Below are 25,008 nucleotides of genomic sequence, written 5' to 3' on the forward strand. Positions count from 1 at the left end.
TGGAGATGGTGTTGGAGAGGTAGGGGGGGACCAAATACTGATGAACTTTGTATGCTACGTTAAGGAGTGTGGATTTCTACCCGAGGTATTAGGGATGATAATGATGACAGCTAACATTTACAGAGGGCTTCTCCATAAATTATAAATATCCACGTAGTCCCTGGTAACACGTGTACCTGTTTGAGTGATGTGTGTGCACACTCACGACATGAAATGACTGGGGACTCAGGTCAGTTAGGTACTCACTCTACCATTTACAGCCCTGGGATCTGGGAGCAGGCAGCTAACGTTCTGAACCTTTGTGTCCCTGTCTATAATCTAAATCATATCTGCCTCACTGACTGTTGGCAGAACAGTATGAAGTAAGACTGTATACTTTGTATAGATAAAGTTTATTGTGTAAGTTTTCTCTAGTGTAAGACATTTTATTTACTACTTTACTTTTTTGGGGGGTAACATTCATGGCAACTTTATATATCATTTCAAAGCGGGGGAGTTCTGGAGTTCTAGAGGTGAACTGTGGTTAATTAGTTGCCTTTTACAAAGGCTGGGTGAATCATTGCCCTAATGGGCCGTGGGGACGATGACAGTTTCCTCCAGGCAGTGGGTCAGACTTCTCACTAGGTGTGATCTTGGACACATCACTTAACCTCTCTGAGCTACCGTTTCCTCCTGGAAAATGAAGACAAAGCTGCCTACTTGTCAGGACTAATGTGAAGAAGATTAAATGAGATATTTGATGTAAAGTGCTTGACACATAGTAGGTGTTCAATAAATAGTAACTATTATTATTTTTATTCCTGAAAAGAAAGGAGTTAGTATTCTGGTGTTGAGTGTTGGAAGAGTAGGGCACGGGTGTCAGAGGTGTTTATATACTTTCTTTCCTCTTCTCTCAGTTGTCCCCTCCTTCCCTTATCTCCAGTCATTTTCTCCCCTCAAGGTGGAATGAAATTGGATGTCTTGTAAATGTGGAGCAGACTTTGTCATAGTGCCCTCAGACATGCCCTTCCAGCACTCTGACAAATGAATCAAAACATGAACAGCCCAGGGTGGTTGGTTGAATTTTCTAAATTTTCATCCCCTCACGAGCGGGGATAGTGCCAACTCTGCCTGGTGAACTCAGCCCAGACAGATTGAAGGAGCTGGCACTGCTGGGAGAGGGCTTGGTTACCTAGGAAACATTCACCTATGCTGATGACAAAGGGACTGTCACCGCCACCTGACACATGCAGACGTGTATCAAGTTATGGGGAGATGGAAAGAAACAATTTCCCTTGAAATGAGGTAGATGCAGCTGTTAATTTCTTTTGAATAGCAGCTAATTTTCTGTTTTCAGAGAAGCAGGATAAAGCTTAAACTTTAACTTCTGGCTAAAAATACTCAGTTTGTGAACCTGGCAAAGCCTCTTAAGAAAAAAAAAAACCCCAGTCCTGGCACTGGTCTGTTAGGCTTCCTGTCTTTCAGCAGCTTATTGCATTCATTTTACTGCTTTGGGGGATTAGAAAATAGTCTCTGAAGGCTACTTCTTTAATGACTTGGAATATTAATGTGGAAAATTTGCTTGTTGGACAATACAGTGACTACTACAGTTTTTGCCTATAATTGGCTATTGGGTTTTTCACTCCCTGAAGTCTTTTTTTTTTTTTTTAATGTTTTCTTTCTTGTGAAAGATAATGCACATTAAGAAAAGTGCATAAAACAATTAAATAGCCTAATGATTTATCATAAAGTGAATGTTTGTGAATGAAAAATGTTGCCTGCCATCTCAGTAAACAAAGGATATTGCAGTCAACAAGCCATCACATTACAGCTGCCCCCGACGGTGAGCCCAGAGGGAACTCAAGGATGGAAACAGGATGCCCACCGTCAAGCCATCAGTCACTGCAGCCATCCCCCAACAGCACATTCTGAGGAGACTCAGGATGGAAAACACAGCATACTGGCCCCTGAGAGCTGTGGTACATATCAAAGGAATGATTTCAATGAGCCCAGACTTTTTCATCTTCCTATACATAGAAAAGCGCTCAAATCATTAACTTGAGATGTCTGGTTTTCTTTAATTAACAGTAATCTTTTGATGTTCTGACTGCCTGGTTTTTGCTGCAAAACTCCTCTATATCCTGGCTCCTCCCTCACCTCCTAAGAGCTGTCCCTCAGAGCTACCTGAGAGCTGTCTCCTGGACTTAAGTCCTCAGAAAGTCCGCTGAATAAAACATAATGCTCAACTTTTACGTTGTGCATTTTTTTCATTCGACGTGTTCATGATTGTTACTGACACTGAGGTTCCAGAAGCACCCCTCCTATTACCTCCTCTCACTCCCAAGGAGATCACTGTCTTGACTTTATAAAGAAAAGCAAAGAAATTATTACTAGAAGTTTTGTCACCTAAACATATATTTCTGAACACTGTGGTTTAGTTTTGTATCTGTTTTGAATTTCATATACATGGAGTCATAAAGTAAAATATTGTTTTTTGTTTGGCTTCTTTTTGCCCAGCATTTTGTATCTGAGGTTCTTCCCTCTTGTGCTGTGTAGCTGTTATTCATTCACTTGCTACATTTTATTATCCGAATATACTACAGTTTCTTTACCCATTTGGCCATGGATGGATATTTGGGGTGCTTCCAGTTTTTAGCTATTATAAATAATGGTGTTATGAACATTCTTGCGCATGTCTCTTGGAGCACAGATGCAGGTGTTTCTGTCGGTTGGAATTGTTGGGGCATAGGATAAATGTATATTCAGCCTTAGTGGCGTTAAACAATACTTTTTAAAAAAAGTAAAATCATTACTCTGATACAAATATAAAATGTGTCAGAGATTTCTTTTGACGCATCAATTAATGAGAGAACCAGTAAGATGTTACAACTAGTTCAAAGGAGTATTGAAAGACCCACACATATGTAGGCAACAAGGGACGCTGAAATGAATTTGAGTAGATGCGGTGCAATCATCCATTGCATTCTACCAGACACAATTCATTTACATTTATATGGATAAGAAGCATTTGTATTATTAGTAGTTTCTACAACTTAAGTAGTTGTAGAGTAGCTCAAAGACAATGAAAGGCAGGACAACATAGAAGGGGCGCTAGCCTGGACACTCAGTACTTTTTTTTCCCCTATTCAAAGTCTTTCACAATTTTCCCTGGCAGCAGATAATACCAAACTGTTTTCCAAAGTGATTGTTTCAAACTACTCTCCCACTAGAAGTGTACCAGAGTTCCTGTTGCTCCATATCCTTGACAACAGTTGGTATTGTCAGACTTTTAATTTTTGCCATTTGGTAGGTGTTTAGTGGTATCTCTTTGTGATCTTAATTTGCATTTCCCTGATAAGAATAAGGTTAAGCATTTTTTCACCTGTTTATTAGCTATTTGAATTTCCCCATATGTGAACTGCCTATTCCAGCCTTTTTCCCATTTAAAAAAAATTGGGTTACCTGTCTTTTTCCTTTTTTATTTGGTAGAAATTCTTTATATATATTCTGTACATTAATATATTATATATTTTCCAATTACATGTGTTACAGAGATCTTCTCCCACTTTTTGGTTTGCCTTATTCTTTTACTGGTGTGTTTTGATGAACAAAACAATTTTAATACAGCCCAGTTTATTACTCCTATTTATAGTTAATGATTTTTTAAAATCTCTTCTTAAGAAGTCTTTGATTACCCAGATTTCTTGAAAATATTTTAGTATATTAACTTTCAGAAACTGTATTATTTTGCCCTTCAAATTTAGATTTAAAAACCATTTCAAATTTTTTATTTCTGTTTGATGTGAAATAAAGTATCCATCGCCCCTCCCCGAATTTGGTACTCAGTTTTCCTGGCACCTCTCATTAAAAAGAGTGTCCCTCCATTCACACCCAGCGGGGGCACCTTGGTCATACACCAAGTGTTCATATGTGTTTGGATCTATTTCTGGGCCTTTTTGTTAAATCCCATAGATTTGCTTGACTATTTTTACAGCAACACCGCACTGTAGTGTTTTTATAATAAGTTTTATAATGTCTTTATTTCTGATAGAGCCAGCACTTCTACCTGTTGTTATTTTAAGACTAAGTCTAACCCTTTATATATCCTTTTGAATTGTAGAATTAGCTCATCAAATTCCACAAAAACTAAGGAATTTTATTTGTGGTTTTTCAGACTGCATTGAATCCTCAGAAATTTCACTCCTAGGTGTTTATCCTAGAGAAATGAAAATATATGTCCACGAAAGAGTTGTAAATAAATATTTATAGCACTTTATTCATAACTGCTCAAAACTAGAAAGAACCAATATGTTTGTACATTGTAAAACTACCAAGCATTGAAAAGGAGGGAGCTACTGATATATCCAACAACATGGGTGCATCTCAAAAACAGTGTGCTGAGCAAAAGAAGCCAGACACAAAAGAGGACATACTGTGCAACTCCATTTATAAGAAGTTTTATAACAACCACAACTACTCTGTAGTGATAAATATCAAATCAGTGTTTGACTGGAGTAGAGAGTAGAGGAGATTGGTGGGGGGAATGAACTGCACGGGACATGGGGGTACTGATTGGGGTGGTGATTATAGAGGTCATCAAACCATACTCTAAAAATGCATGTATTTGATATGATGTATACAAATGATGTATTTGTATCCTATGCTTTAGTAAAGCATAAAACATTCTTTTTTCAACCTTCATTAACTCTATGTAGACCTGTTTGGGAAGAACTGACGTTTTTACAAATTGGATTTTCCAACCTATGAATATGGTATATAGCTTCAAGTATTATTGTCTTTAAATTCTCTCAATAATATTCTTTTGTTTTCTACATAGAGACCTTTCACATCTTTTAAAGAATTATTCTTAGGCACTTATTTTTAGATATTCTTGAGTATTTTTGATGTTATTATGAAAAAATTTCATTTTGTTTAGAGCTGGTATATAAACATGCAATTCATGTTTGTGTATTGATTTTTTTAATCCAGCAATCTTGCTAAACACACTTATTGCCATTTATCTAGATTTTTTTGATTTCTGCATCCATAGGACTATCATCTGCTAAAAATGACACTTTTATTTCTTCTTTTTAATAATTTTATCTTTTATATCATTTTCTTACCTGATTGTGCTGGCTAGAACCAAGATGTTGATTTTAAAGAGAAAGCTTTCAAAATTTCATCAATATGTGTTGGTTTTGCAGTAGTCTTTTTTAAAAAAGATATAGTTTTAAGGAATTTTCCTCCTATTTCTATTTTGCTAAGAGTTTTAATCATCAGTGGATATTGAATTTTATTTAAGCATTCTTACATGTATTAAAATCATATGTATTTCCTCCTTAATTCTGTTAATGTGGTGAATGACATTTAAAAAAAATGTTAAACAACCATGTGTTTCTGGAATAAGCCTAATTGGATCAAGATGGATTAATCTTTTTTGTATATTGCTATGTTTGGTTAGCTAATGTTTTTTTAGGCTTTTTACCTCTGTTCATGAATGAGTGAGATAGACTTCAAATTTTCCTTTCTCACAAAGTCCATCTCAGGCTTTGGTTATTAAACTTATGCTTAAAGTGAGTTAGAAAATGTTTTCTCTTTTTCTATTCTCTGGAGATGTTTGTGTATGATCAGCATTGTTTCTTCTTTAAATTTCTGGTAGAATTACTTGGTGAAGCTTTCAAGATCTGGTGTTCTCTTTGTGGTAAAGTTTTAAATTATACATTATAATTATTTAATAGTTTAAGACTTCAGATTTCCTATTTCATTTTGTGGAAGTTTTGGAGAGGTAAAGTTTTCTAGAATTTGCCCCTTTCATCTAAATTTTCAAGATTCTTGGCATAAATTTGTTCAAAATATCTTCTTCTTATATATTTAACCTCTGTATGATCTGTAGAGATGTCCCCTTTAAAAATTTCTGACATTGGTTTTTTCCTAATCAATCATTCCAAGGGTTTATCAATTTTATTAATCTTTTTTAACATTTCCCTGGGTTGATCCTCTGTGTTGTATTGTTGTTTTTTCTTTACTCATTTCTACTCTTATCTTTTTCCATTTTCTTCTACTTTATGTTTGCTGATTTTTAAAAATGATTTCTTGAAATGGGGTGCTTTATTCACTGATTCTCAGCTTTAATCGATTGTAATATACATATTTAAATAATAAATTTCACTTTAAGCATTATTTTTATTGCATCCTACAATTTTGTATGAAATCATTTTATTATCATTCAGATAAGAGTATTTTCTAATTTCTACTGTGGATTTTCTAGCCATTATTTTGTTACTGATTTTTAGCTTCATTGCATTGTCAGCAAAGAACATACTCTGATTTCAGTACTTTAAATGTGTTGAGACTTGTTTGGTTTCATAGCATATGGCCCATGTTTGCTATGCACTTTCAAATGTGTATTCTCTGGTTGATGGATACAAGGTTCTATACGTTTATTTGGCCAAGTTTACTGTTTATGTTCTTCAGATTTTCTATATCCTCACCAGTTTGTTTTGTCTTATTTGTTGTATAGGTTTCTGAGATGTGTGTTCACATCCCATGCTATGATTGTAGATTTGTCTTTTTCTTCTTGTACTTCTGTCAGTTTTGCCTTTACATATTTGGAACAATGTTAAAGAAATTTGAAATTTGGAGTTGTTATATCTTCCTGATGAATTGAACCTTTTGACATTACAAATTGACTCCCCATACACCAAATAAGAATTTTTGCCATAAGTTCTACTTTGTTTGATATTAATAAGGCCACACGAGCTTTCTTTTGGTTAGTGTTTGCCTAGCATATCTTTAAAAAAAAATCTTTTTAGTTCCCACATTTCTATATCCATATGTTTAAATGTGCTTCTTATATATACAGCATATTATTGGATTTGACTACTTTTGTCTGTTAACTGGAGCATTTAGTTCACTTACTTTTAATGTAATCACGCACATAGTTGGGTTGAAAATTATTATTATATTAAGTGCTTTCTTTTAGTCCTGCTTGTTCCATGTTCCTATTTTTCTTCCCTTCTTTTGGATTGATTTTATTTGTTTGTTTACCATTCCACTTTTTCTCTCTGTTAGCATGGAATTTTTACATTCTTTTATTATTATTTTAATGGTTACATTAGAGATTTTAGTATGCATTCTTTTTTTTTTTTTAAAGGATTTTCTTATTTATTTATTTATTTATTTATTTATTTTTGGCTGTGTTGGGTCTTCGGTTCGTGCGAGGGCTTTCTCCAGTTGCGGCAAGCGGGGGCCACTCTTCATCGCGGTGCGGGGACCGCTCTTCATCGCGGTGCGCGGGCCTTTCTCTATCGCGGCCCCTCCCGTCGCGGGGCACAGGCTCCAGACGCGCAGGCTCAGCAATTGTGGCTCACGGGCCCAGCTGCTCCGTGGCATGTGGGATCTTCCCAGACCAGGGCTCGAACCCGTGTCCCCTGCATTAGCAGGCAGATTCTCAACCACTGCGCCACCAGGGAAGCCCCGCATTCTTTTTTTAAAAAAATTTATTTTTTTATACAGCAGGTTCTTATTAGTTATCCATTTTATACATATTAGTGTATATATGTCAATCCCAATCTCCCAGTTCATCACACCCCACCCCCCCTCCACCACTTTCCCCTCATGGTTGTCCATATGTTTGTTCTCTATATCTGTGTCTCTATTTCTGCCCTGCAAACCGTTCATCTGTACCATTTTTCTAGATTCCACATATATGCGTTAATATACGATATTTGTTTTTCCTCTTTCTGACTTATTTCACGCTGTATGACAGTTTCTAGATCCATCCACGTCTCTACAAATGACCCAATTTTGTTCCTTTTTATGGCTGAGTAATATTCCATTGTATATATGTACCACATCTTCTTTATCCATTCGTCTGTCGATGGGCATTTAGGTTGCTTCCATGACCTGGCTATTGTAAATAGTGCTACAGTGAACATTGTGGTACATGACTCTTTTTGAATTATGGTTTTCTCTGGGTATATGCCCAGTAGTGGGATTGCTGGGTCATATTTTAATTCTATTTTTAGTTTTTTAAGGAACCACCATACTGTTCTCCATAGTGGCTGTATCAATTTACATTCCCACCAACAGTGCAAGAGGGTTCTCTTTTCTCCACACCCTCTCTAGCATTTGTTGTTTGTAGATTTTCTGATGATGCCCATTCTAAATGGTGTGAGGTGATACCTCATTGTAATTTTGATTTGCATTTCTGTAATAATTAGTGACGTTGAGCAGCTTTTCATGTGTTTGTTGGCCATCTGTATGTCTTCTTTGGAGAAATGTCTATTTAGGTCTTCTGCCCATTTTTTCATTGGGTTGTTTGTTTTTTTAATATTGAGCTGCATGAGCTGTTTATATATTTTGGAGATTAATCCTTTGTCCGTTGATTCGTTTGCAAATATTTTCTCCCATTCTGAGGGTTGTCTTTTCGTCTTGTTTATGGTTTCCTTTGCTGTGCAAAAGCTTTGAAGTTTCATTAGGTCCCATTTGTTTATTTTTATTTCCATTACTCTAGGAGATGGATCAAAAAAGGTCTTGCTGTGATTTATGTCAAAGAATGTTCTTCCTACATTTTCCTCTAAGTTTTATAGTGTCCAGTCTTACATTTAGGTCTCTAATCCATTTTGAGTTTATTTTTGTGTATGGTGTTAAGGAGTGTTCTAATTTCATTCTTTTACATGTAGCTGTCCAGTTTTCCCAGCACCACTTATTGAAGAGACTGTTTTTTCTCCATTGTATATCCTTGCCTCCTTTGTCATAGATTAGTTGACCATAGGTGCATGGGTTTCTCTCTGGGCTTTCTATCCTGTTCCACTGATCTATATTTCTGTTTTTGTGCCAATATCATATTGTCTTCATGACTGTAGCTTTGTAGTATAGTCTGAAGTCAGGGAGTCTGATTCCTCCAGCTCCTTTTTTCCCTCAAGACTGCTTTGGCTATTCGGGGTCTTTTGTGTCTCTATACAAATTTTAAGAAGTTTTGTTCTAGTTCTGTAAAAAATGCCACTGGTAATTTGATAGGGATTGCATTGAAACTGTAGATTGCTTTGGGTAGTATAGTCATTTTCACAATATTGATTCTTCCAATCCAAGAACATGGTGTATCTCTCCATCTGTTTGTATCATCTTTACTTTCTTTATCAGTGTCTTGTAGTTTTTTGCATACAGGTCTTTTGTCTCCCTAGGTAGGTTTATTCCTAGGTATTTTATTCTTTTTGTTGCAATGGTAAATGGGAGTGTTTCCTTAATTTCTCTTTCAGATTTTTCATCATTAGTGTATAGGAATGCAAGAGATTTCTGTGCATTAATTTTGTATCCTGCAACTTTACCAAATTCATTGATTAGCTCTAGTAGTTTTCTGGTGGTATCCTTAGGGTTCTCTATGTATAGTGTCATGTCATCTGCAAACAGTGACAGTTTTACTTCTTCTTTTCCAATTTGTATTCCTTTTATTTCTTTTTCTTCTCTGATTGCTGTGGCTAGGACTTCCAAAACTACGTTGAATAATAGTGGCGAGAGTGGACATCCTTGTCTTGTTCCTGATCTTAGAGGAAATGCTTTCAATTTTTCACCATTGAGAGTGATGTTTGCTGTGGGTTTGTCGTATATGGCCTTTATTATGTTGAGATAGGTTCCCTCTATGCCCACTTTCTGGAGAGTTTTTATCATAAATGGGTTTTGAATTTTGTCAAAAGCTTTTTCTGCATCTATTGAGATGATCAAAAGGTTTTTATTCTTCAATCTGTTAATATGTCTTATCACATTGATTGATTTGCGTATATTGAAGAATCCTTGCATCCGTGGGATAAATCCCACTTGATCATGTTATATGATCCTTTTAATGTGTTGTTGGATTCTGTTTGCTAGTATTTTGTTGAGAATTTTTGCATCTATATTCATTAGTGATATTGGTCTGTAATTTTCTTTTCTTGTAGTATCTTTATTTGGTTTTGGTATCCGGGTGATGGTGGCCTCATAGAATGAGTTTGGGAGTGTTCCTTCCTCTGCAATTTTTTGGAAGAGTTTGAGAAGGATGGGTGTTAGCTCTTCTCTAAATGTTTGCTAGAATTCACCTGTGAAGTCATCTGGTCCTTGACTTTTGTTTGTTGGAAGATTTTTAATCACAGTTTCAATTTCATTACATGTGATTGGTCTGTTCATATTTTCTATTTCTTCCTTGTTCAGTCTTGGAAGGTTATACCTTTCTACGAATTTGTCCATTTCTTCCAGGTTTTCCATTTTATTGGCATAAAGTTGCTTGTAGTAGTCTCCTAGGATGCTTTGTATTTCTGTGGTGCCTGTTGTAACTTCTCCGTTTTCATTTCTAATTTTATAGATTTGAGTCCTCTCCCTCTTTTTCTTGATGAGTTTGGCTAATGGTTTATCAATTTTGTTTATCTTCTCAAAGAACCAGCTTTTAGTTTTATTGATCTTTGCAATTGTTTTCTTTGTTTCGATTTCATTTATTTCTGCTCTGATCTTTATGATTTCTTTCCTTCTACTAACTTTGGATTTTGTTTGTTCTTCTTTCTCTAGTTCCTTTAGGTGTAAGTTTAGATTGTTTATTTGAGGTTTTTCTTGTTTCTTGAGGTAGGCTGGTATTGCTATAAACTTCCCTCTTAGAACTGCTTTTGCTTCATCCCATAGGTTTTGGATCGTCGTGTTTTTGTTGTCATTTGTCTCTAGGTATTTTTTGATTTCTTCTTTGATTTCTTCAGTGATCTCTTGGTTATTTAGTAACGTATTGTTTAGCCTCCATGTGTTTTTGTTTTTTACGTTTTTTTCCCCTGTAATTGATTTCTAATCTCATAGCATTGTGGTCAGAAAAGATGCTTGATATGATTTCAATTTTCTTAAATTTACTGAGGCTTGATTTGTGACCCAAGATGTGATCTATCCTGGAGAATGTTCTGTGAGCACTTGAGAAGCTAGTGTAATCTGCTGTTTTTGGATGGAATGTCCTATAAATAGCAATTATATCTATCTGGTCTAGTGTGTCATTTAAAGCTTGTGTCTCCTTATTAATTTTCTGTTTGGATGATCTGTCCATTGATGTAAGTGAGGTGTTAAAGTCCCCTACTATTATTGTGTTACTGTCAATTTCCTCTTTTATAGCTGTTAGCAGTTGCCTTATGTATTGAGGTGCTCCTATGTTGGATGCATATATATTTATAATTGTTATATCTTCTTCTTGGATTGATCCCTTGATCATTATGAAATGTCCTTCCTTGTCTCTTGTAACATTCTTTATTTTAAAGTCTATTTTATCTGATATGAGTATAGCTACTCCAGCTTTCTTTTGATTTCCATTTGCATGGAATATCTTTTTCCATCCCCTCACTTTCAGCCTGTATGTGTCCCTAGGTCTGAAGTGGGTCTCTTGTAGACAACATATATATGGGTCTTGGTTTTGTATCCATTCAGCAAGCCTGTGTCTTTTGGTTGGAGCATTTAATCCATTCACGTTTAAGGTAATTATCAATATGTATGTTCCTATTACCATTTTCTTAATTGTTATGGGTTTGTTTTTGTAGGTCCTTTTCTTCTGTTGTGTTTCCCACTTAGAGGAGTTCCTTTAGCATTTGTTATAGAGCTGGTTTGGTGGTGCTGAATTCTCTTAGCTTTTGCTTGTCTGTAAAGCTTTTGATTTCTCTGTCGAATCTGAATGAGATCCTTGCTGGGTAATCTTGGTTGTAGGTTCTTCTCTTTCATCACTTTAAATATATCATGCCACTCCCTTTTGGCTTGTAGAGTTTCTGCTGAGAAATCAGCTGTTAACCTTATGGGAGTTCCCTTGTATGTTATGTGTCATTTTTCCCTCGTTGCTTTCAATAATTTTTCTTTGTCTTTAATTTTTGTCAATTTAATTACTGTGTCTCTGTGTGTTTCTCCTTGGGTTTATCCTGTCTGGGACTCTCTGCACTTCCTGGACTTGGGTGGCTCTTTCCTTTCCCATGTTAGGGAAGTTTTCGACTATAATCTCTTCAACTATTTTCTCCGGTCCTTTCTCTGTGTCTACTCCTTCTGGGACCCCTATAATGCAAATGTTGTTGCGTTTAATGTTGTCCCAGAGGTCTCTTAGGCTGTTTTCATTTCTTTTCATTCTTTTTTCTTTATTCTGTTGTGTGGCAGTGAATTCCACCATTCTGTCTTCCAGGTCACTTATCCGTTTTTCTGCCTCAGTTATTCTGCTATTGATTCCTTCTAGTGTATTTTTCATTTCAGTTATTGTGTTGTTCATCTCTGTTTGTTTGTTGTTTAATTCTTCTAGGTGTTTGTTCTTTAATTCTTCTAGGTGTTTGTTAAACATTTCTTGCATTTTCTTGATCTTTGCCTCCATTCTTTTTCTGAGGTCCTGGATCATCTTCACAATCATTATTCTGAATTCTTTTTCTGGAAGGTTGCCTCTCTCCACTTCATTTAGTTGTTTTTCTGTGGTTTTATCTTGTTCCTTCATCTGGTACATAGCCCTCTGCCTTTTCATCTCATCTGTCTTTCTGTGATTGTGGTTTTTGTTCCACAGGCTGCAGGACTGTAGTTCTTCTTGCTTCTGCTGTCTGCCCTGTGGTGGATGAGGCTGTCTAAGAGCTAGTATGCATTCTTGATTTAGGCCTTAGATCACTTTAATGTTATTTATGTCTCTTTTGACTTATAACCTTGTCTTATATGTCATTATTTTTGTGTATTTTACTTCTATATATTGCAAATGCCCAAGATATTATTATTGTTTTACACAATCATTTATTCTGATTTTCTCATATATTTATCCTGCTCTTTGCTCTCCATTTATTCTTGTATCATTGATTTTCCATCTGGGATCACTTAATTTTTGCCTGAAGAACAAATGTCCTTCAGTGTTTCTTTTATTGTAGGTCTGCTGGTGACAGATTCTTTCAGTGTTTGTTTGTCTGAAATGTCTTTATTTCACCATCATTCTTAAAGGATATTTTCCCCGTGCATAGAATTCTAGGCTGTCAATTAGATTCTTTCAACACTTTAAAGATATTCACTTATTTCTGGCTTCCCTTGTTTCTGCTGATAAGTTAAAGTCTAATTTTTGTTCCTTTTTTTTCCCCTTTGACTGATTTTAAGTTTTCTGTTTGTGGTTTTCAGCAGTTTTAAAGTAATATGCTCAGATGAAGTTTTCTTGTTATTAATTCTGCTTGGAATTTCTAGGGCTCCTTGTCTTAGCTCTCTCTAAGGCCAGATGTCATTCTTCAGTTTTGGAAAGTTCTCAGCTATTATGTTGTCAAATATTGCTTTCTTCCATTCACTCTTCTCTCCTACTTGGGCTATAATTACTTTTATTTACTTTATTAATTACTTGGGCTTAATTACCATCTCACTTTATCCTATAATGTATCTTTTCCTGTATTTTCCATCATTTTGTCTTTCTGCGCTGCACTCTAGCTTTCTTCTGACTTCTAATTCCTACTTCAGCAGTATCTATTTTACTAAAGCTAAATTCATTCATTAAGTTATTAGTTTTAGTTAATATATTTTTAGGTCTAAACTTTCCATTTGGTTCTCTTTTTTTTTGAGTTTCCCATTTATCTTAATTTCTTAGGGCATTTGTAATAATTTCCTATATTACTAAAAAGTGAATGGCCTAAAACAACAGAAATTTATTCTCTCATGGTTCTGGAGTTTGTAAGTCTGAAGTCAGGGTTTTAGCAGGGCCACACTGCCTCTGGATGCTCTAAGGAGGAATCCATTCCTTTTCTCTTTCAGCTTGTGGTGGCATTTCTTGTCTTGTGATCACATGTCTCTGTGCTCCATAATCACATTGTCTTGTCCTCTGTGTGTCAGTCTTAAAACTCCTTATGCTATTATCTTATAAGGATACATCTGATTTTATTTTGGGCTCACCTGGGTAATCCAGGATAAGCTCCTCCTTTCAGCACCTGTAATTTCGTCAGATCTTTTACCGTATAAGGTAATATTTACTCCTTTGCCATATGAAGTAATATTCACAAGTCTCAAGAATTAGGACATGAAGATATCTTTTGGGGGCCCACCATTCACCCCACTATACCATTCCATGTTGAAATTTCTAACCTTGTAAAAAGTAAAATTTCTAACAAAAAGTTTCAGGTAATTCCAAATATGGAGCCCTGTGGATCTATTTCTATTTCTCTTGTTCCTGCTGGTTTTTATTTATATCTTCTTATCTTCTCATGTGCTTAGTTATTTTTAATTGTGTGTGAAATATTATATTTGCACAGTTATTTGCAAATATAATTTTTGGTCAACGTTATCCAACTCTAGAGGGGATTAAATTTGCTTCTGCAAGTCCTTGGAGATTTAGCATTCTAGAAGCACCTTATTTCAGTTTCAGAGGCGGAGGTGATTTGAACATAAGCCACAGTCCTCTGCAGGGTCCTGTTAGCTTTTGTTCTTCCTCCTGCTAGGATGTAGCTCTTTGGGGATCCTAACCCAAAGCAAATGATATGCTCAGGTCTATTCACCCTATTTCCAGCAGAATGTGAACACAAATCTCTATCCCCCTGGCTCTTCAAAGCATCTGTAGAGGGAAAACGGGTCCAAAATGTTGTTCTCTTTTCTCTGGACTTCTTTCCTTCCCTTGATTCTCATTTAATGCCCCACCCCCACCCCCCATCTGGTTGGCTTTGGGATGTTTTTAAGCATTTCATAAATATTTTGTCTGTTCTTTCCTTCTTGTCTTTGATAGAAAGATTTGTCTGGCAGATCTGGCATATCTAGTGGCTTATTATCAGAAGTAGAAGTCTCCCTGAAGCTTTTCTCTTCTATCTTAAATTTTTATGATGAAAAATTTCTGACATCACAAAAGTAGAGAGAACAGTGCAAAGAACTGTGGCCCATACCACCACCCAAATTCAACTGTTTTCAAGGTTTTGTTATGTTTGCTTGAACATGTTCATGATGTATGAGAAGAGAAAATTAGAAAGCAGGGCAGTATTTAAACAGAGTTGTCCCTTTACCTCTTACGTTCAGCATCAGAGGCAGGACTTCTTCTTGGTTACTGCTGTGTCCTCAGCTTCTAGCATAGGGTGTAGCTGGTGCATATTTTGTGCTTTGTGAGCTCCTGTTGAATGAATGAAATATTCTGTATAACCATAGACTGTTGAAGCTGGAAGAGGTCTTAACTTACCATAAGGAGCCTCAGTTTGTAGAAGGAGATGCTGAGATCCTAAGATTTGAGATGTGTTGAAGGTCACGTAGATGCATAGTAGAGTTAGGCCAAGGTCCTAGCTCAGGGCTCTTTCCAATTTCTATACTTCTTCCCCACTTTGCTAGCTTGTTTAACTACCACTTTTTCTTCTCTTCTGATAAAACTGAAGTTTAAGGGCATTTCATTACAAGTATGATGATATAACATGGCATTAAGACATGACCAGGCAAGTTTTATTGGCCATTACTACTTGCCTCAAGTGAGTGGCGAAGCCTTTGACCACTCGAGGCATATATTAATAGCTCCATAAAATACCTGCTGGATTGTTAGTGCTATTATCATCTGGCTATTACATTTCCTAAAATTATTGTACAAATACCACTTTAAACAATTTTCTTTTTCTCTTTTCTTTTTTTTCTTTTTAACTGGGAAGATTAGCCTTCTCTTATGAGGGACAATTCTTCATTTGCTAAAGAAACTAGAATTGTCAGTTAACTTGGAAATTTCTGAGTATGAGCGTTGGAGTCAGACTCATCTGTGTTCATGTATTTGCTTTCTTATTTACTGGCTTTACAACATTTAGGCAACTTTCCTAATCTCTTTGAGCCTTCGTTTTCCCTCCTGTCAAATAACAACAAAATACCTATCTTTTAGCATTCATATGCGGAAAACACCTAACATAGTCCTTTGAACATAGTAAGTAGTCAGTAAATCAAATATTGTTGTCATTATTATGAGGTTTAACTGTATGTTGTTGTGATGATGAATGCAAAAGGGAATTTTTTTCCTTTGATTAGTCAATTTGTTTGTAAGATTAAAAAATGTCTCAGAGCACTAACATGAACTTTAGTTTAATTTCTTATTAATAAAAGAGCTAATGTGAGTTGAACATGTGCTCTGTTCCAGGCTGTGTACTAAGTGCTTAGGTACACTGTTTAATCCTGACTTTATGAGATAGGTGCTGTTATTATCCTCACAGGTGAAGCAATTTAGAAGTTAAATGATTTGTCTGGGATTTTCAAGCTGATAAGAGACAGAACTCATAGGAAACCCAGTGTTCCCCTTGCCTGTGGTTTTAACTGTTCTGCTGTACTGCCTCCCTCCAGGACTTCCGAAGTTCACAGTTGATGCCAGGGAGTTCATTGAAAAGAAAACATGTCTGATAAAAATTAAAATTGAGTGGGGAGAATTGGATCAGGAAAATGTTGCTAATGCAGATGGCTCTTGCTCATTTGGAGGCTGATGGAGGGCTTGCCTGAAAGTCTACACTGGTGCTTATTTTGAAGGTGGCCATGATTAAACAAATGAATCATATAAACAAAGGGAATCTTGAACCTATTTAAGTAAATAGACTTTTCCCAAGCATTTGACCACTTCTCCACATACAAAATTAAATGCAATTTGTTCTAACATGTTTATGATTATAGTCCCTTCAGATGTTCTCTGCTTGGCACACTTTTGGACATTTGTTGATTACTTTTTAGCATCCACCTCCTTTTTCTCACAGCACCTAGATAATTCTTTTGGGAACCATTTTATACCTCATTCGATAGTAGCCACTTAACCTGGGGGGGGGGATGGACCCTGATTGACAGGACCCATCTTTCAAATACCATCCTTCTTGAGGAGTATTGGGCAGACCTCACCCAGTCATTACTTAAGTCAGTGTATAACATTTTCCCTGTCTATGTTGATGAGGTCAATTGTGATGCACAGGACTTTTGTTTGAGAAAGAGAAAATTGCTCTTTCTCTGCATGGTCTGGGCTGCCCATGTGAGGCTTGGTGCTGCTGCAGCCATTTTGCTTCCATGAGGGAAACCAGCCTAAGGATGACGCAGACACAAGGAGGAGGGCAAAGGTGAAAGAATTGCAGAGAGGCTGAGCCGGAGCAATGATCAAACCATCTCTAAAGTTTGTCCTACTGCAGGACTTTTTTGGTACATGAACTAATAAGTTTCATTTGTTGTCTAAGCTTGTTTAAGTTGAGTTTCCTGTTTCATGCACTTGAACTTATGGCAACACTTTATTGCATTGTACATATACATTTCCTATAATTTGGGTTTTATGGTAATAGAGATTGAACCTCCCTATCATTGATTGGGATAAGCAAAGTTTAAGTATTAAGGCAAAACTCCCTGGCAGAAAGCAATGTTGTCCATGTTATTGAGGACCGTGTAGCCTCTTGAGATGCCTTGGCAAGATTTTAGATGTGTTATATTGTAGGTCTTCTCTGTAAGCCTCTCTACTGTGGGTCACTTTCTGGTTTACCCAGTTATATGATATCTGTAACCCTCACTTTCCCCTTCCGTAAATTTAGAAGAGTAATAGTATCTACTTTATTTGGGGGGTGTAAGGCCTAAATGAGCTGATTTGTGTAAAGTGTCTAGCATAGGGTATGTCACATAGTGAATGCTTAATGAGTGTTGGTTGTTTCTATTATTGGCATTATTATTGTTTTAGTTAGTTTTCTTAAAATTCTCTCCCAGAGCAAATCTTTGTTCCCTTTTTAGCCCTCATCCCTAAAAAATTGAACAGTGTTGATCAGAGCAAGAGGGGCAGACAGAGAAGTTTTGCGAAGTCTATAAAATGACCTTGGAAACTCCATCGTTTCCCTTCCTATGCTATGCTTCTCAGACTTGGAGCTCTGTGAGCGGGCCCTGGTCTGTGCTTTGGCCTCACCGGTGTGCCTTGTGCTTGGGATGACTGTGTCCCCCACGTGATTCTGTTGATGGCCTGCAGGGCTCTGTGCAGGAATCATCGGATGGTGCAGCCAAGTTCTTCGTGAGCTGAATAATCATGTCACTTGGTGAGGTGAGGCGGAACAATAGCAACAAAATACCTTTTTTTGCCTTTTTGAATTAAGCAAACAGAAAATCCATTATTCAAGTATGAGGAATGTTAATTTTTAGATGGACGAGAGTGAACTTATTAATAACAATGACAGCAGTCTGGGACAGAGAATGATGACTGAAATCAGGGGACCGAAGTATATAAATAAATAAAATAGTGGCACTTCCTAAGCATCTTTCCTGCCCCAGGCTCACTGCTGCTGTCAAGGGAAATATGTGTGTGGCAGCATTCACTCTGAAAAGGGAACACATATATATTTCCCTGTGTCTGAGATTTGTACATTCTGAAGAGCCTAAAGACTATTTTTTGCTATCTTTCTGAGAAATTAACTTCTGTTCTTCCCTTCCTGTGAGCCAAAAGAATAGTCATCACATGCTCCCCACTCATGAGTTTATGGAAAGAAACATAGACCTTACTCAAGGTCTTCACCAACTGGGTAGGGTTTAATTGGTCATGGAGGAAATTTCCAGGGCTGGTTTGCAGTCGTAGTACATGCACGTCTCCAAGTCTGAGTGGGCTGGGCCCCTCTTTGCGGACTATCTTCTTCCCTGACTAATCCCATGAGTACATGGCTGATGAGAATAAAAGCAACTGTTGCTAATTAAGTATTCATCAAACACATTATTCTTTAAATGCGTTCTCATTTTATCTCATAATAATCAATAACCCAGTGATAGCTGTCCTATTTTTATCCTCATTTCACTGAGGAGGTTTTAAACAGAGGCTCGGAATGTTCAGTAACTTGCCCAGGACACAGTCTTAGGAAGTACAGCCCCGCTCAACCTCAGGTTGCCACCAGAGGATGTGTTCTTAACAACTATTCTCCTCTCCCTTGATACCATGATTATTTCCTTGCCTGGTACATATTCTTGTATGTGGTATTATTATGCTTGTGTTCTTATTATTCTTGGTATGTAGATACATCTTTCTGCTTGCTCCTGCTCCCACTTCCTTCCTTATTAATCAGTATGCACCTCTTTATCACTGAGCCCCTTTTTCCTATTGCCCTACTCTCTAGCCCACCTCATGTTTACATATAGTCCTGTGGGTGGACCGGAGTGGGTAGCCCGTGTGCATAGGCTTTTACAAAGATGCCATGTGGAGAAGAATGGAAGCTTCTGTGGCAGGTTCTAGGTTCTTTTTTCCACCTACTTCTTCCTTCTGCACCCCAGTGTACTTACCGTCCTTGTCTTTTTGCTCCTATATGCCTTTCCATTATCCTTGCAGCTCACATTCTGACATTCTGTCTGGAGACATTGAGCTCTCCTGGCATCTAGGCTACAGAGCCCTAATACTTGAAGCAATTTTCAAAAGTGTGGAAAAGAGTTATATATAAAGAGTAATGTTTGGTTAAAGGACTGAGGGACAGAACAGCAGCTTGGTCAGAGCCTGGCTCTTAACATTTGTGGTAATGGCTCAGTATCTCCAATTTTCTTTCCACCATCTTCTTTAAAGTGCTTCCAAAGAAGAATTTGATCATGGAAGGTTATGACTGGTGGTAAGCTGCTCTCCCTGAGTTCATTTATTCATTTATTCAACAAACGGTTATTGCCTGTACTCCTTAAGGTTCCTAAATTTCGTTGGCTCACCAATGCTTTTATTGAAAGCTATGGATTCTTTTTCCATAAAAATCCACAGCCTTGCATGTAGTTTGAACGGATTCATGGACCTTTGAAGCCCATCTGAAGACTCCCAGCTAGGAACCCCAGCTTTGTGATGCACCACCTTTCTTGTTTAGTCACATTCTAATCTCCAAATCAAGGCCTTCTTCATTTATGAATATAGAGAGAAATTCAACCCAGATTCTTGGATGGCACTGTGTTGAGCCAAGTTCTGTTTGTTCATCACTGAAACTATACAAGGCTGTTAAAAAAGAAAGAAAGCAACTATGCAGAATTACTCATGATCAAAGAGGTGTCCTTAGCAAAGGTGCTGTCTTCATCCATCAGCCTTCTGAAACTTGGTATGTAGGGTCTCTAAAATATTTTATGGGGAATTTAAATATTTTGTTTGAAATAAAGGTCCTAGGAGAGAGGAAAAAGAAAATCTCAGGTATGATTAGGCATAGTGGGTTAGGTAAGTCTCAGTCATTTTGAAAAAAGTAATACCAATACAGTGAGTTCTCAGACCTGTAGATGTGTTTGTGTATGTGTATGTGTGTGTGTGTAATGTCTGAAGAAAATGAAGATTTTTACACCTAAAGGAAAAGAGCATCTTCCTTTGGGGTTCCTTAGTCCACAGCAGTATGACAGCTAATCAGAAAGCTGCCACTCTATGAGGGGTTTCATTGACTCTGTTTTCATCTTATTTTCTTGGATGATTTATAGTTTCTCTGACAGGTCTGGTGCACCCTTTGCATTCCTAGGAGGAATCATACATCACTCAGAGTCCTAGAATACAGGAAGAGAACCACAGTACCTGGGCTTCTTTGCTGTTGTGGTTTACATTGACTTCCGTCATAAACGGAAGTTGACTGGTTACAAAAAAGCGAATGGAATTTTTTGCTGACTTTCTGGTTACACACTCACTGCTCCCTCTCCAGTAAGAGTAACAGGAGAGTTCTCAAGCTAGAGTGGCATTGTGTTTCCTCGCAGAAAACCAGAGCCTCCTGTAAACTGAGGTGAGGCGGAAAGGGCGTGAGATCCCAGGGCTGGACATTTGTCTTTTGTTTTTAGGGGCTATGGTATAATTGGTCAAAGGGACTCATTATCTAGAGCTTCCCATACGTCGTTCTGGAATGTTCTGCTCAAAGGAGAAGAAGCCAAGTCCTGTCTTCACCTTCCTGAAGTCTTCAGTGTCTCCTGACCTTTGGGTGGTGTGTTCTGCTCGGTGCCAGACTCTTTTGCTGTAGCATTTTGGAGAACCCAGATTCCTCTCTGGCCTGGCAGATCCCCTCTCAGGCTGAGCAGGGAGTGGCTGAGGCCGTATCTGCGTTGCTTGCTCCTGGCGTTGCCTGCCTGCCAGGGCACCACGCAGAGCCTGGGTGAAGTCATTCTTCCCTGAAAACCGAGACGGGAAATTTCCTTTGAAGCATAGGAACCGACTGAGAAGGTTAAGAAGAGCCGAGCTGAGAATAAGGCTGAGGAGTTTGTTCTTTGAGGTTTAGAAAGGGGTCACATTACTCTTACTTCTCTGGTTGCTTCTACTAACAAATTATTAGGATGAATTTCCACTGTAAAAAAAATGGCCATTTGAAAGTATTGGAAAATGTGCTAAATTAAACATTCATTTTTAAAATTATTAAGGCACACTATGAGAAGATCAGGCAGTGAGCTGAGAATTATCGTTGAAGTTTAATTTGTCTGTTTGCTTCTTGATATCTGGATGGAAACCAACGGGGCTGGCCATGCTCATTTCTTCTTTCTCTACCTTCTACCCACAGGGCCTCATTATAATTCCTTTTCATTCTTTTAGTTCCCTCATATTGTCCACATCCTCTCCTCCCCTGGAATCTTGCTCTCGGGAAAGAATCTGATCTCAGTTATCTATAGCTTATAAACCTTAATGTGAATGTAAACCTGGATACTGATACTCCTAGGGGAATTAGAATGATATCACTTATTATGAATTAGAAGTCTTGCTTCTTTTATGAAGGAGGTAGAGACCAGTACCTAAACACATTTCAAAAATAAATTTGAATACTTACCTGGCAGGGGAGATACCATGATCAAGGAGGTGGTTTTCCCAGGGTGAGGCTCATCCATTATGCTCGGGTGTGGTGAGCCCTACGATTTCCCCAGAATGTGGGAAACTCGACTGCATCATTTGTCTAAATTAATGCTGAGTGTAACAGAGATATCAGATATGGAAATAAAATCCTGTAGGCAGAGTTTGACCATGAGAACGTAGCCTCATATAGAAATCTGCAGAAAGCTAAGTGAGAGATTTGTATTTCTACTGGGCATGGAGTTGAGGGGGTTCCTATCTATCTAGATCTTAAAGGACAGATGAGGTGGAGGAGTTCCCAAATGACATTGTTATGGGATCTTCTCTGCAAACCTAGAACTCTGATAAAGTAATGGTGGGTGAGCAACTTTGTAAGACCCTGGAAGGAAGAAGAAGAAGAATCTGGAATGTGTTCTTATATGCTTTTGATTATACCTTTGGTATGATGTGATGACCTCTTCCAGCTCTCAACAATGGCTTCCTTTTGGCCAGAGGTTATTTGACTGCTTCAGAGTGATCCTGAAAACATAATTCCTTGATTTCATCTGTGGCCATTTGTTAACTCATTGATGGCTGTCTTGCCTACTGTTGTTTCCTGGGAATTCTTAGAGAAATTCTGAGATAAACAACTCCTTTGTCTGTGGAAGTTAGCTTTGGAAATGACAAATGAAATTTTTATCTTCAAGTCGTATGTACTATTCAATCCCAGGTGGATAAAAACTTATGTATATTTAACAGTTTCTCTGAAAAAGTATAGGAAGCATTGGTACCAAGATATTAACTAGAGTAAGAGGTCCCATTATAGTTTTCATAGCATCCTATCCTGTATTTTTTTCCTTGTAGCATTTATCAGAATTGCAATTCATTACTTGTGTAATGCTTGGTTATCAGTTTCTTTCCTAGAACAAGGACTGTGTCCTACACCAGGCCCAGAGTAGTGTTAACTAAACTTCTGAGTGATGGAATGAGAGGTGCTTATTTTCTTGTTTCTGGTTTTCTCTAGTTTTACAACTTCTACCATGAGCATATTTTTTTTCCTCATTACAAAATATAAGTCTTACTAAAATGAAGGGTGCATAATTCAGTACTCTGTATTACTTTTAAGAGAAGATATTTGTGCAGCTGAAGAAAAAACCTACATGGAAAGAACTAGCAAAGAAAGGGACATATGGAAGAGTGTATGGAAATAAGTTTCCTCTCCTGGATCTGAGAGCTTGCTAAGTAGAGGAGATATCCTAAAGAGAGTACAAAGTGTGCTGAGATCAAGAAGAGAGAATCCCCATAATAGCAGATAATTGACCTGGCAACTTTATCTTCACTTAAAATAATGACATAGTTCATATTATTGTTCTCTACCTTTTAGAATTGGGCTTGTTTTTTCAAGAAAGAAATAAGTGAAACTGTTACTGTAGAATCACTTGTTAGATATATTATGTTTCAGGATATATTTCCAGGTACTTCATGGTGGAAATTTGGCCTTTGGAGCTTAGGCTTGGTTTTCATGTATTTTCTGTGTCAGTATATTTTAGTATGTCTTTAAGTAAATTGGGTAGCAAACTCTCACCCCCAATGATTTATGACTGATTTGGAGTAGCTATAATTTTTTTTAATGTCAGAAGAATTTAAATTTACTACATGGCAGTCATATTCCAAAGTCACAGTAGTAAAACCACAGAAGAAGTCATTTACACTTAACAGGGGCTGTAGGTCTTAAGCAATGGTCGTTTGGTAATGTATCTTTTTTTTTTTTTAAAGATTATTATTATTATTTTATTTATTTATTTATGGCTGTGTTGGGTCTTCGTTTCTGTGCGAGGGCTTTCTCTAGTTGCGGCAAGCGGGGGCCACACTTCATCGCGGCGCGCGGGCCTCTCACCACCGCGGCCTCACTTGTTGCGGAGCACAGGCTCCAGAGGCACAGGCTCAGTAACTGTGGCTCACGGGCCCAGGCTGCTCTGCGGCATGTGGGATCTTCCCAGACCAGGGCTCGAACCCGTGTCCCCTGCATTGGCAGGCAGACTCTCAACCACTGCGCCACCAGGGAAGCCCGGTAATGTATCTTTTGATTTTAGGTTGAAAAGAAGCTTGATGTTTTGGGGTCTCTGGTTTTCAGGTGAGTGGCTAATAGTCTATTATCAGAAAAGCACTGGGGACAGGAACATGTACTTGGCTTCTTCGAGTGCAGAAACTCTGCTTCTTGGTGGACCACAGTTTGACTGTTTTCAGGGTTGCCGTGGTGTAACAAAGCATCCCTTATGCCTTTGGGGTTGTCCTTGCCACCCAACACCTGTCAATTGGTTCCTGTCTATGGAAGTGTTCTGAGTTGGAAAATGAGGTGTGAGAAATACTTTATTTAATTCTAGGCTACTCTTAACTTTTGGATACCATTACATTTGAAAGTTTAGGATTTGGCCTGGTTCACTTGCTCATCTTTTCATTTGAAAATATGCATTAACTAATTTTTGAGCGTTTGCTATTGCAGGGCACCATACTAGGCACTGTGGAATTAGATTCAGAGAGGAGAGATAGGCTCTGTTCTCATTAAGTTTACAGTATGAGAGGCAAGAAAAAACCATCAACTGAAAAGCTACACAGCTTTTATAAAAATTTTTTATTTTATATTGGAGTATAGTTGATTAACAATGTTGTGTTAGTCTGTGGTGTACAGCGAAGTGATTCAGTTATACATATACATGTATCTGTTCTTTTTCAAATTCTTTTCCCATTTAGGTTATTACAGAATATTGAGCAGAGAGTTCCCTGTGCTATGCAGTAAGTCCTTGTTGGTCATCTGTTTTGAATATAGCAGTGGCTACACAGCCTTTTAATTGAAGTTGTGATCTGGTCTGGTATAGGTGTTATGAGGAAGTCTAAGTGGAAGATATGCTAGGGGGAAGTAGCTAGATGGGAGGAATGGAGAGTGTGGTGACTTTATGTGAAGACCTTGAAGTGAGAAGGAACTTTGTCATTGTAGAGATGCAGTGACTACAGCTCAGTGTGGGAGGGTGAGTGTACCCCCAGGGCAGATAGAACAGAGGTGAGGGGCCAGATGGTGGGGCTCCTAGCCACGTTGAGGGCTTTGGACTCTGTGAGCTAGGAGCTTTCAGTTGATTTAAATGTCTACTTTAGGAAGGATGTGTAGGGGACACATATTATTTCATTTGCGTATAGCTTGGCCACCCGTCCGTTAGCCCCCTTGCTGTTTTGGAAATTGCTTCCCTATGACTCTATCTCCATGATTATCATGGAGGCACTCATGCTGCATTAGGCTACTCTGTGTCTGAACCACAGTGGATTGATCCAGGGGTTTTTCTTATTTTATTCCCTGGGGTATTGGAATTGGCACTGAGAAAGAGAAG

The 25,008-nt window shown here is 37.7% G+C and overlaps 1 protein-coding gene and 1 non-coding gene across 2 annotated transcripts in view; both read left to right on the forward strand.

Annotated features, from left to right (window-relative positions):
* ST6GALNAC3 (ST6 N-acetylgalactosaminide alpha-2,6-sialyltransferase 3) overlaps window positions 1-25,008 on the forward strand; it is a 566,847-nt gene that overhangs the window by 17,782 nt on the left and 524,057 nt on the right. The window lies entirely within an intron of this gene.
* LOC114237974 (U1 spliceosomal RNA) lies at window positions 21,622-21,785 on the forward strand. Its single transcript, XR_009006429.1, has one exon. It is a non-coding gene; the product is annotated as a U1 spliceosomal RNA (small nuclear RNA).

The sequence above is a fragment of the Balaenoptera acutorostrata genome, chromosome 1, assembly GCF_949987535.1.
Source record: "Balaenoptera acutorostrata chromosome 1, mBalAcu1.1, whole genome shotgun sequence".
In the NCBI taxonomy this organism is placed as follows: domain Eukaryota; kingdom Metazoa; phylum Chordata; class Mammalia; order Artiodactyla; family Balaenopteridae; genus Balaenoptera; species Balaenoptera acutorostrata.